This window comes from Babylonia areolata, chromosome 27 (assembly GCF_041734735.1).
Source record: "Babylonia areolata isolate BAREFJ2019XMU chromosome 27, ASM4173473v1, whole genome shotgun sequence".
NCBI classification, from domain to species: domain Eukaryota; kingdom Metazoa; phylum Mollusca; class Gastropoda; order Neogastropoda; family Buccinidae; genus Babylonia; species Babylonia areolata.
In genome coordinates, this window is record NC_134902.1 from 881,928 (window position 1) to 896,269 (window position 14,342).

Genomic DNA, 14,342 nt, shown 5'->3' on the forward strand with positions numbered 1-14,342 from the left:
TGCCAGTGTGTGAAAAACCTGTCACCATGACTACTGTTGTCATTGTCACTCTACTGCCAGTGTGTGGAAAACCTGTCACCATGACTACTGTCGTCATTGTCACTCTACTGCCAGTGTGTGGAAAACCTGTCACCATGACCACTGTTGTCATTGTCACTCTGCCAGTGTGTGAAAAACCTGTCACCATGACTACTGTTGTCATTGTCACTCTGCCAGTGTGTGAAAAACCTGTCACCATGACTACTGTTGTCATTGTCACTCTACTGCCAGTGTGTGAAAAACCTGTCACCATGACTACTGTTGTCATTGTCACTCTACTGCCAATGTGTGAAAAACCTGTCACCATGACTACTGTTGTCATTGTCACTCTACTGCCAGTGTGTGAAAAACCTGTCACCATGACCACTGTTGTCATTGTCACTCTACTGCCAGTGTGTGAAAAACCTGTCACCATGACCACTGTTGTCATTGTCACTCTACTGCCAGTGTGTGAAAAACCTGTCACCATGACTACTGTTGTCATTGTCACTCTACTGCCAGTGTGTGGAAAACCTGTCACCATGACTACTGTTGTCATTGTCACTCTGCCAGTATGTGAAAAACCTGTCACCATGACTACTGTTGTCATTGTCACTCTACTGCCAGTGTGTGGAAAACCTGTCACTATGACTACTGTTGTCATTGTCACTCTGCCAGTGTGTGGAAAACCTGTCACCATTACCACTGTTGTTGTCACTCTACTGCCAGTGTGTGAAAAACCTGTCACCATGACTACTGTTGTCATTGTCACTCTACTGCCAGTGTGTGGAAAACCTGACACCATTACCACTGTTGTCATTGTCACTCTACTGCCAGTGTGTGAAAAACCTGTCACCATGACTACTGTTGTCATTGTCTCTACTGCCAGTGTTTGGAAAACCTGTCACCATGACTACTGTTGTCATTGTCACTCTGCCAATGTGTGAAAAACCTGTCACCATGACTACTGTTGTCATTGTTACTCTGCCAGTGTGTGGAAAACCTGTCACCATGACTACTGTTGTCATTGTCACTGCCAGTGTGTGGAAAACCTGTCACCATGACAACTGTTGTCATTGTCACTCTGCCAGTGTGTGAAAAACCTGTCACCATGACTACTGTTGTCATTGTCACTCTACTCGCTGGACCAAAAGGACATTAAAATGTCTGTTCTGTTTCCGTCATGGGAAGCAGCTACAGTAACTACACCCTTCACTGGAAAACACTGATATAGCTGTTACTCGTTGGACCAAAAGGACAGTAAAAATGTTTGTTCATGCCTGTCGTGGCGTGGACTTTCAAGTATTACAGTGCTATACCTATACACCTGAGCAGCCAAGTGTGTGAATGGGTGTTATTCCTTTACTGACAGTCAGGTTGTTCCCTACAATGCTGGGCCTACAGAATACTGTTATTCCTTTACTGACAGTCACGCTGTTCCATATCATGCTGGGCCTACAGAATGGATGTTATTCCTTTACTGACAGTCAGGCTGTTCCACATAATGCTGGGCCTACAGAATGGATGTTATTCCTTTACTGACAGTCAGGCTGTTCCACATAATGCTGGGCCTACAGAATGGATGTTATTCCTTTACTGACAGTCATGCTGTTCCATATCATGCTGGGCCTACAGAATGGATGTTATTCCTTTACTGACAGTCTGGCTGTTCCATATCATGCTGGGCCTACACAACTATCTGGGCAGCCAGGTGGAGGGTGTGGTGAGAATGGTTTCCTTTGCTTAGAGTTCACTTGTGCAAAACTGTTTTGCCAACTGTTGGATTCTGTAAAGATACTGTTTACTGCCTAGTTCTAAGGTATGTGTGGAAAAATTCTATGATTTGGAGTGAAAGATTTTCTTCACTTTGTTTGATTCCCCAGTCTCACCAACGTAAATTAGGAAAGTTATTTTTTTGCACCAAATACATGCAACTGTTGCTCAACAGTATATCCAGAATTCACCTCTGTTGCGCTGGAAGAGTGGGTTTGTGAGCATCCGATGCCGCCTTGTGAGCCTGCATTGAAGTTTGAAGCTCTTCTGCTCCTTGTCTGATGGACATACCATGCTTTTTCTTCAGAATCTTAACCCTCTGTTTTCTTAACTATGTGCGTGAGTGTGTGTACATGTGAACGTGTGTGTGTGTGTGTGTGTGTGTGTGTGTGTGTGTGCGCGCGCGCGCGCGCGCGCGCGCGCACGCACGTGTACATACATCTAAAATAAACACGTCTTTTCATGCATTCAGTAAAATGTTTTAAATCAAACTCTTCAGTACGTCATGAAAAATGCATCGCTATATGTTTGCCCAATTACGTATAAATACAACTGTGTTATTTCAGGATTTTTCGCAGTTACATTCTAGAGTGGATGTGTCCCCAAAAAAGTACCAGTCAGAAAGCTTGATATGTCTACTTTCATTATACACGGGAAGCAACAGCCAATCACACTCTATGGAAATTACTGGATATAACTGTCAGTACCCCTGTCAGAAAATTTCAAGATGGCGACGATGAAACACGAACTGGCGCTAGTGACTTGAAACAGCAGCCTGTTGCAAACACCCTGTGTGATTTCGTCACCCAACATGTTGCACGAGCTTTTCAAGTCATTGAAGACAATGCATTTTGTACTTGTGGTTAACAAATCTAGTCAGATGGTTCACTTGATGCAAATGAAAGTGAGAGTGATGATTTGCATAGACGTTGGAGACTTGGGGTTATTGTAGAGCCAGATGTTGCAATGAAAGGAAATGGAAAGCATTCAGGAGGCCAGAATAGCTTTGTGACTGACCAAGAGTTGACCTCAATGACAACACGTGGTAAGCAGGGAGAGAGGGGGGGTGATGAAAGGGGTGGAACAGGGTCGTGCGTTGCATGAATCACTGGACAAGAGTGGTTTTTGAAAATCACGATAGCATTTCAAAGAAGGGGATCAGCTATCGCCTGCAGGTGAATTCTGAATGGTACTCACCCCCTCCCCAACACTGTGTGCCAGCTGGGTCACTGTTAACCTCTTTTATGTTGGCTGAAAGTGAGCATGAGGTGAGTGGGCGTGGCATGTAAAAGACGCGCGTGTGTGTGTGTGTGTGTGTGTGTGTGTGTGTGCGCGCGCGCGCGCGCGTGTGTGTGTGTATGCGCGTGTGTTATTTCTATTTCTCTTTTAATTACTGGACCAAAAGAAACAATTTGTTGACTACACTTCTACTGCCGTAGCCAAGGACCTGCGAGTGAATGATGGTTGAAAATGTATAGAATTCCAGAATTCTGGATTATAATTTATGCCTCTATCAGTCTATGTCTCATGTACAGCAACTCAAAGAGGGAGTGCTGTCTGACAGTGTATGGTGTCAGGCCCAAAGAGGGAGTGCTGACAGTGTATGGTGTCAGGCCCAAAGAGGGAGTGCTGTCTGACAGTGTATGGTGTCAGGCCCAAAGAGGGAGTGCTGTCTGACAGTGTATGGTGTCAGGCCAAAGAGGGAGTGCTGACAGTGTATGGTGTCAGGCCCAAAGAGGGAGTGCTGTCTGACAGTGTATGGAGTCAGGCCCAAAGAGGGAGTGCTGTCTGACAGTGTATGGTGTAAGGCCCAAAGAGGGAGTGCTGTCTGACAGTGTATGGTGTCAGGCCCAAAGAGGGAGTGCTGTCTGACAGTGTATGGTGTAAGGCCCAAAGAGGGAGTGCTGTCTGACAGTGTATGGTGTCAGGCCCAAAGAGGGAGTGCTGACAGTGTATGGTGTCAGGCCCAAAGAGGGAGTGCTGTCTGACAGTGTATGGTGTCAGGCCCAAAGAGGGAGCGCTGTCTGACAGTGTATGGTGTCAGGCCCAAAGAGGGAGTGCTGTCTGACAGTGTATGGTGTCAGGCCCAAAGAGGGAGTGCTGACAGTGTATGGTGTCAGGCCCAAAGAGGGAGTGCTGTCTGACAGTGTATGGTGTCAGGCCCAAAGAGGGAGTGCTGTCTGACAGTGTATGGTGTCAGGCCCAAAGAGGGAGCGCTGTCTGACAGTGTATGGTGTCAGGCCCAAAGAGGGAGTGCTGACAGTGTATGGTGTCAGGCCCAAAGAGGGAGTGCTGACAGTGTACGGTGTCAGGCCCAAAGAGGGAGTGCTGTCTGACAGTGTATGGTGTCAGGCCCAAAGAGGGAGTGCTGACAGTGAATGGTGTAAGGCCCAAAGAGGGAGTGCTGTCTGACAGTGTATGGTGTCAGGCCCAAAGAGGGAGTTATGTCTGACAGTGTATGGTGTCAGGCCCAAAGATGGAGTGCTGTCTGACAGTGTATGGTGTCAGGCCCAAAGATGGAGTGCTGTCTGACAGTGTATGGTGCCAGGCCCAAAGAGGGAGTGCTGTCTGACAGTGTATGGTGTCAGGCCCAAAGAGGGAGTGCTGACAGTGTATGGTGTCAGGCCCAAAGAGGGAGTGCTGTCAGTGTATGGAGTCAGGCCCAAAGAGGGAGTGCTGTCTGACAGTGTATGGTGTAAGGCCCAAAGAGGGAGTGCTGACAGTGTATGGTGTCAGGCCCAAAGAGGGAGTGCTGTCAGTGTATGGAGTCAGGCCCAAAGATGGAGTGCTGTCTGACAGTGCAGGGAGTCAGGCCCAAAGAGGGAGTGCTGTCAGTGTATGGTGTCAGGCCCAAAGAGGGAGTGCTGTCTGACAGTGTATGGTGTCAGGCCCAAAGAGGGAGTGCTGTCTGACAGTGCAAGGAGTCAGGCCCAAAGAGGGAGTGCTGACAGTGTATGGTGTCAGGCCCAAAGAGGGAGTGCTGTCAGTGTATGGTGTCAGGCCCAAAGAGGGAGTGCTGTCTGACAGTGTATGGTGTCAGGCCCAAAGAGGGAGTGCTGTCTGACAGTGCAAGGAGTCAGGCCCAAAGAGGGAGTGCTGACAGTGTATGGTGTCAGGCCCAAAGAGGGAGTGCTGTCTGACAGTGCAGGGAGTCAGGCCCAAAGAGGGAGTGCTGACAGTGTATGGTGTCAGGCCCAAAGAGGGAGTGCTGTCTGACAGTGTATGGAGTCAGGCCCAAAGAGGGAGTGCTGTCTGACAGTGTATGGTGTCAGGCCCAAAGAGGGAGTGCTGACAGTGTATGGAGTCAGGCCCAAAGAGGGAGTGCTGTCTGACAGTGTATGGAGTCAGGCCCAAAGAGGGAGTGCTGTCTGACAGTGTATGGTGTCAGGCCCAAAGAGGGAGTGCTGACAGTGTATGGAGTCAGGCCCAAAGAGGGAGTGCTGTCTGACAGTGTATGGAGTCAGGCCCAAAGAGGGAGTGCTGACAGTGTATGGTGTTAGGCCCAAACAGGGAGTGCTGTCTGACAGTGTATGGTGTCAGGCCCAAAGAGGGAGTGCTGTCTGACAGTGTATGGTGTCAGGCCCAAAGAGAGAGTGCTGTCTGACAGTGTATGGTGTCAGGCCCAAAGAAGGAGTGCTGACAGTATATGGTGTCAGGCCCAAACAGGGAGAGCTGTCTGACAGTGCAGGGAGTTTCCGTGTCAACAGGCTTATTCAGCCATTCCTGGGCCAGCTCTGGGACCTTACTTAGCAACCTTAAGAGGGCCAGAGAAGATAGCGTTGAGAGAGGAACAATGTCCGCACTGGTTACACCGTTCAGGAGGGTAAATTCAAACTCTGCGAGGTCAGAGTTGAGTTCAGCCTGGTCCTATAATGAATTATTTGTCTTCTGAGCAGAGAAGGCAGGTGACACCCTTTATGCTTTCTTCAGTCTGATTAAGTCGGATCAAAATCTTTCTCAGGCTCCAGAAAGGGTTGGGTCCACTCCAGTGTGGAGCACCCAGGGAGGCACTCTGGGCCAAAGGGTTGACCTGGCAGAAAGCAGAGCGGGACCACTCAGGCACCTGGTGATGAGATTCCCTCTTGTTCCCCAGGCTAAAGGGGGTGGCTGAAAAAGAAACTTTAGCCAAGTCTGTGAACTGGCGTGCTGGACCTCCTCGCACTGAACGTCTAGGGAAGAGAGAGGAGCCCTCGAGTGTTTGGAGGACAGGAACACCCAGTCATCTCCCTAGAGTACAGACAGCTGAGGCACAGAGACATATGGCTTCTGCAAGCTGAACGGTGAGACCGGGAGGCGCTGGGTCCCGTGAGGAACACGTGCTCAATGACTGCCCCGTGCATTTGGACATCTTACATATGATTCAATCTTCGGATTCTGAAAAAGATCAGTTTATTTTACCTGGTATGATTTGGGCTTTGAAAGGAACATAAGATTATGGTTTTAAGTCGTCTTTGTACCTGCTGACGCCATTGATTCAACTTTGAGTGTTGTGTGTGTGAATTGGATATAACTGAAACTCCAGAGAGCGTTCAAAGCATACGGTATGAATGAAAACGGAAATGACATCACACGCAGTTCCACCAGATCTTATCACTGTCCCACCACACAATAGAATCAGTACACACATGTAACATACATTTCTCATCAAATACACATCAATGTAAAAAATAAAATCAGATTACAAAGAGAACAAAGACTGATCTAATACTTTCAGTTTCTCACCTGTTGGGTCCAGTGACCCTATTCTGGCTGAAATCGTCCTGTTTAACTCCTCTGGGCACAGGGGGGGCAGGCGTTGTTTGTGGAGCAGGCCCTCTTGTTGCTGCAGGTGGCGCGGTTTCTATGGTCTTTTGTGGAGGTCCTCCTGGTTTGTGAACCAGTATCTCTGACTGCTGAGGAGATGCCACAGCCTTCACAGGTGCTGGCGCTCTTGTGGCAGGCAATTTTGTCTGTTGTGGAGGCTGCTGAGGTGGTGCTGCAGCCTTCACAGGAGACACTGGTGGTTGTGTAGTGGGTACTTGCGGTCTTGGGGCAGGCAATGGTGTCTGTTGAGGAGGCTGTTGTGGAGGCTGCTGAGGTGGTGCTGCAGCCTTCACAGGAGACACTGGTGGTTGTGTAGTGGGTGCTTGTGCTTTTGAGGCAGGCAATGGCGTTTGTTGAGGAGGCTGTTGAGGAGATGCTGCAGCCTTCACAGGAGAGAGTGGTGGTTGCGTAGTGGGTGCTTGTGCTCTTGGGGCAGACAATGGTGTCTGTTGAGGAGGCTGTTGAGGAGATGCTGCAGCCTTCACTGGAGACAGTGGTGGTTGTATTGTTGGTGCTTGCCCTCTTTGGACAGCCGATGGTGTTTGATGAGGAGGCTGCTGAGGAGATGCAGTAGGCATCGGAATTGGTGAAGGAATTTGTCGCGAGGATGTTGGTGGCTTTATAGCAGTCCCAGCAGGCTTGGGCGGTTGAGGTTTTCCTGAAGACACAAGTGCTCATGGAAAGTATGAATCAATCATATTTAAAGAGAGCTCAATGTTGGCAAGCTAAACATGCACACACACAAATACACACACACACGCACGCATACATACACCCCCAACCCCCCCAAACCCCAGTGCAAGGATGCAGCAATGCTGCATTCAGCAGAAATACAGCATGAGAACTTCGAAGTCCTGACTTCAATGAGCTGGGAACGAAACCACCACCTAGCATTGGCATTTGACATTGGATTCGGTAAAGACAAGCAACTGTTCAAAGCAAGTGACAGGAACACCATGCACAGTTCCATAGTGGTTTACCCAAGATCAGGTAAGGCATGAAGACGGACTTCCAGACAAAACAATCATCTGTATTCCTGGGAGCTACGGGAATGAAAATGGGCTCAAGTCGTCCACTGCTGCTCTGCCACCTGGTGTTACAGTATCATGTATGGAGGCTGTGGTCTCCATGAAAAAAAACAACTGGTAATGATTGAGGACAGAAATCAGCAACTTCTTTCTTGTCCCCTGAAGTCTTTGGGGACAGTGCAAATTCTTCCCACAGAAGCCTTAGCAGAAAGGCAAAGGTGATCTAAAATGATTATTATAGACTGGTGCCCAGCTGAGAACTTAGAAGGCATCTGGATCTTAAGCAAGGTAACAAATTTGAACAGATGATTTAAAAAGGAGCATTAATCGACTGTTTAAGTACACTGAACCGACCTTACCACATTTTCCTGAAGGTTGACTGCCATCTGTAGGTGGTATGACAGACTGCCAGACACCTTTAAGGTTCAACCAAACAGAACGTGAGGATTTACATCATTTTACTTGGTATGACCAGCTTTACACTGGGCTTGATTTGTGTGAAAGATGACAGGCATGTATATGAATAACAAGAAACCTCAGTATCGTGTGGAGGCTGGGGGCTTGCACTGTGAAGCTCTTAAGTGGATAGAAGACGCCTGGGCCGAAAGGGAGAGGAAGCTGCTTTGAGAACCAGGCAAGTTCACTGACCATCTGTGGGCTGCATAGAATCCCTCAATAAAGGAGCAAAAAGGACCCCTTCCCGACTAATGGTCAGCTGCAAATACCCATAACTAGTAATGGCAAATGACACAGGATGTTGATGTCACTAATGAGCGTGGCTAAGATGATTGATGAGGAGCAATGATCCTTGAAAGACTTCTACCAAGGAGTTTGGCTAAGACTATTAGTGAGGAGCACTGATCCTTGAAAGACCTATGAAAGAGGAAAGACCTCTACTGCGTGTGAATAACACTACTGATCAGAGCACTGATCCTTGAAAGACTTCAGGACCACTAATGAGGAGCACTAATAATTGAGGGACTTCTACTGATGAACTTTGCCAGGACCATTGTTGAGCACTGGTAAAGATGATGCCAGCCATTTTGTTAAGCTGCAGGGCTCTGTCCACAACAGGCGAAAACAGCTGAAGTCAGGACGACCCGGGATGAGTCCATGACCAAAGCTGCTTCATGGCCATGACTAACACTCTGCTCCCCACTGAGGTTGGTAAAATGAAGAAGAAAACAGTCAATACAGCTGGGGAATTCAAATGGGTAGCATTTCTTATTCCAAGGTTTCACCGTTGTTGTACTACCACGAATCACTATCACAGAGGACATGGTCTTTCTGTGCTGGACGAAGTCAGTCCAGATCCTGGACAAACACGCACCATAGATGTGATCCAGAACAGGACGGTCCAAGCCAAGTGCAAGTGAATTACAGAAATCTGGGACAAAGAGGAGTCTAGGCCTGTAAGAACTGACAGAAACAGGTCAAGTCCTTCAGTATCTAAATCAAATTATGGTACTCAGAGCCTCGCCAACCACTATGACCATCTCAAGGCTATCACCACGTCAGTAGCACCTACTTCAAGCCAAGGGTAAAAAAAAATACAATAAAAACTAATCACTGCTTCAATCTTTTCACTCAAAAGGTTTTAAAATCTTCCAGTTTAAAACATTAAAATCTGATTTCAAATATTCACTTATTTCAAGAAGTCAATTAGCGTCCGCGGAGGGACATCACAAAGTCTTCAGAAAATCTGCTGTGTGATATATGTGTCTAATGTCCAGCAGTAAATGAACACGTTTCACAGTCTGAGACTCGTCACAGAGAATACACCCAGGAGCCTCCCCATTTTAACAAGTAAGAATGAGCAAGAAAAGTGTGACCCGTGCGCAGTCTGCACAACACAGACTCCCTGCGGTTCTTCAAGACCGATGGGAGGATCTCGTTTAGGTCTGGACGAATTCGGAACAGCTAGTTGTACGTCTAGGTGTTCAACTCCTCTTGCCACAGATCTTTTAACACAAGTGTTCACTTTTTGTTTCATGTCTGTACGGAACACAGGAGTTGACAACGTTTCCTCCATGGCATTCTTGGCCAGCTGGTCCGCCATCTCATCAATCTGAACGCAAACATGGCCCGGAACAGGCCAAAACAACGTCATACCCTTTGTTGAAAGTCCTTCAGTATCTGGTGGGGGAACGTGCATATGAGGCAAAGGAAGAGCTGGCCCAATCTGTATTGTCAGATGGAACCAGGAAGACAGCAAAACATGACGTGGCAAAAGGAAGACAAACAGGGTGAGAGACCACTGCAAGATGTGTGACAGTACAATCTCTCACTGCAAGATGTGATGACGGTACAATCACCAGTGCAGAAGCAGATGAAGTCAATCTCTTTGAAGCACACAAACCCATAGTTCATGACGATGACAGCCTTCTGCAATCTCAGATGACACTGCAAATGGACAACAGTGTTCCTAAAACCCAGCTGGCTCTGAAGAACAGAACTTAGGAGGGAACGTGACCAACAAAAAGTTTGGGAGGGGATGTCTTTTCCGCACTATTAGTTACATCTATTTCTGGGTGTATTCCTTTTTGAGGACATGTTAATAAAGCTACGTCTGGCCACACACCATCAAAGTTTTATGACTGAAACATTGACATTCCTCTAAGTGGCCTTGATATTCAGAATACAGAATGGACAGTCTCTCCTAAAAGGGTCAGGGAATCTTTGAATTTATTTGTTTGCTTTTGTCAAGTTCTGTGAATTCAACTTCCCTTCGGCTTATTATAACTCTTTCAAAAACAACCACATCATAATTCATTGCATGGACATCCATGTCATGTTTTTACACATCAATATCACTGATGAAAAAAGAAAAGGATATTTAACAATGAATCACATCTTTAGTCAAAACCAAAAACAATATATAACTGTTTTCATAATTTGAAAGGGCCTTTAACCCCAACAACATAAATCTACTTTGCACATATTACACGACAGACGTTAGATATAAATTTCTTGTCCTCTGTAAACAATGTTTATTATTATTATATATTATTGTGATACGTTTGAAATACTGTTTGTATCAAATCAACTTCGGCCTATTTTGTTAAAAATGTTGGGGGGCGGGGGGGGAAAGCAAATTTAATGGATACATTGTTAAAAGTATGTACAAAAAATATGAAGTGCAGACTAAAATACAGTGCTAAACTAATACGCTACATTAGATGTGCAGCAAGAGTGAGACAGGGAGATGTAAGTAGCCCTGTGTTATTTTCTGTTGTTGTTTTTGATAAACTGAGTTGCCATTGTAAGCAGCTGATGAGAGACATGGTGCTACTTTATATTTGAATTGTGTATTCCCGTGCTAGCTGATCACATATCATCATCATCAGAAAAGTGTGGGGCTACAGTGTCAGCTAAACAATCTGGCAAGTACTGCTTCTGCACTTCAGTTAAAGTAAAAAGAGATAAGAGTAGTGTAACTGAGTTTTGAAAGGATGGTTACTGTTACATGCGGCAGAAAGATGGGAAAATATAGGTGCCTACAGTAAATATGTACAAGTATTTTTCTCTATGCGTTTGAGTTACCTTGCAAAGATCTTGCTACAAGAGTAAAGAATGCAATGCTGTTTATCAGGCAAAGGCGTTTTGTATTCAATAACAATTCGTTTGAACTGTGTATCAAACTATGTGATTTACAGGTTCAACCGGTTCTGCAGAGTGGTTCATAACTGTGGAGATTAGACAAAGGGCATGTCCAATTGTTGATTAGTTCGGTTATTTGCCATTACAAAGTACACCGAATGATTTTGGTAATGGTGCAACAGATATTAAGTTCATGTGTGTGAATTCTTAAGTGTATTCGATATTGGCTGAAGTCAACTTCAATGGATGAATTGATATTACGTTATACATTGTATAAAATGTAATATAATCAAGATTCAAATTGAATGAAAATGTCTGCATCTGTTTGCATGATAATCAGTTTGATGTTTAGTCTAACCAAGGTGTTGGCAGTACAAATGAACTGATAAGGTTAATTGCACATTCAATCATAGGACTTCCCAACTAAATATAAAAAAGTTCACCACATGTAACACAAAACTCTGTCATGTATGAATCTGGAAAAAAAAAACTGCAAAACACACTCATGACAATGATCTAAACCATGATGTTCCTTGAGACAAATAAGACTAGGCTGTGCTGAAGACTTTTGCCCATCTGCTGAATTAATCTCACCTTACAAGATATTGTATTTTCAAAACTAAAAATACTTAAAATAACACAAAAAAATATACTGACAAAATTAAACAGGCAAATAACACAGCAAAACAGACAGCTGGATCATGGACTGTGAAAAAGAGAAAAATAATGTGATGGCTTTCTGGAAACATGGGAGAATGGAATGGGAAGGCAGAAAAGGTAGACAATGGTGAAGAAAGAAAAAAGGCAGAAATACTGACAGCAATAGAAAAAAAATGAAATTTCTGACAGATTTTCCAGAAGACAAGGATGCTATCTATAATGTAGGACAACCAGCATCTCACGAGGGTATTAATGAAAGGATGGCAGAAATAAAATCACCATGCAAGTACTCGTGAAAAAGTTTGACTTGAATAGAATGTCTTTTTACCATTCATAATCTAAAAATATTAAATATTAAAATCTAAAATATTACTCGAAAATGTATATGCATCAACAGTTTAAGTATATAACAACAAGATTTAGATTACGTGTATCTGATTTGAATGTGCATTGTTGTCATATACATATCGTTTTGGAAACAAATGTGTAAAGACTGAACTGGTGTGTCCATACTGCAAGATGTCACACGAAGATGATAAAAATTGTGAATACACAAGCACTTCTTTGGGATCTAGAAAAGTGTACCCATGATGTAAAAAGCTCCATGTACAATAACTGCTAAAACGCAATGATGATCAAACATTCTTCCGTCATAAGTTAAAAGGGGCTACCATGATATTTCATTCACAAGCAGTGCAACTTAGGATTCATGATTGATTCTGAACTCTGTATGAAACATCAAGTGACAAAAGTTTGTCGAACTGCCTTTTACGTCAAATGAATATATTCGATCCAAAGATACCTCATAATTGATGTAACAGAAACACTAAACATTCCGAGCATTCTTTCTAGATTTTATCACTGCAATTATCTGTTAGTGGGTTTACCTTCTGTCATACAACCGCTAAAGAAAGTTGAAACTTTGGCAGCTCATTTGATCTTGAAAGCCCCTTGCAAACAAGCTTGTATTCCACTTATGTATAAGTTGCATTGGCTTCAAGTATCTGAGAGAATTAAGTTCCAGACTGCTTGTATATGTATCAATTCACTGATTGGTTCTACACACTCGTATCTCTCTGAACTTGTAGAGATTTTCAGTTCACCCTGCCCCCGGCCTGCCTTCTTCGACTCACAACCATGTTTGAAATCCCTCGCTCGTCCCGTGGTTTCGGAAATGTTTGCATACTACGTCCTTGGTTCTGGAAATCTGTACCAAAAAATAGCAGACACTATTCTACTCTTCAGTCTTTCCAACCCAATGTTATAACAATTTGTTCGAAAAATATTTTAAACTACTGGTCTTCCACCCCCACACCGCTTCTGAACTGTCTTTGTGCGTGTGTTGATTTGTGGTGTGTGGGGGGAGTAGAGGGTTTGGGGGTGAGGTGGGGGAGATGTCCGAGGCGTGAGTGATGTTACACTGTTTTTTTTAAATTATGTTTTAGCGAGTCTGTATCTTACGTTTTAAGAACAGTTGTATTTCTGAGCCTTATTCATATCACATGTATTGTTAAATGCGCATAAAGCCACAGGTAATGAATCATATGAATGCACATTATCATTATAATTATTATCTGTTGCCCAGATATAACGATATTAGAGTTAAATTCATTCATCCCTACAGGGAGCCTAGCTTGCTCAAACTGAGCTTACTGATGTCGCGTTCTCAGCCTGATGCTGTACACACTCTACTGATTGTTTCTGTACAAGCCTTTTGACACAGGGAAACAGTTATTGGGCAGTGGTACATGCACGTCACATTGTGTTTGCTGTTCACGAACCAATTCAATAAACCATTAATGAATTCACCTTTCCATTCAAAGCCAAATGCTGACTCATCCCATGCACAGCCACTTGTGGCTCAATCCACACACAGACACACTGTCTCTTTTTTTTTTTTACATTTCCAACATTTTATTCAACATCATAAACATACAAATACATTGAGTCATATGTTCATTCACTACAGAAGAAAATTTGTCATTCTACAAATATAAACACAAAAGCACAGTGACAAACGGCTGAACCAACATGTATTGATTTTCAAAATTACCTGCTCTATGGTATAGCATTACTTTCAGCTAACTCAACAGCTACAATACAAGGAGTGTTGAAAGGAAGGTATTGTTCCATGTGAAGTATTTCAGTTCACATCTTGGCTTATACACAGCCACTCCATTTCATTCCAAACACTGCCACACCCACATTACGGGCTATGGTCTGTAATAATAAAGCCTCTCTCTCTCTCTCTCTCTCTCTCCAATGTATATCCCCTTCTGAGGGGCTGGACCCAATAAACCATCTCGGTCTCTCTCAGTTTCGTCCCGGGTTCAATAAGGCCCATGTCCAAAATGCCCCAGGTTCAATACGTCCCAGGTCCAATACGTCCCAGGTCCGATACGTCACAGGTTTGAGGGGTCCGTTTGAGGGCAGACAGTGGGTACAGCGTGTCACACCACA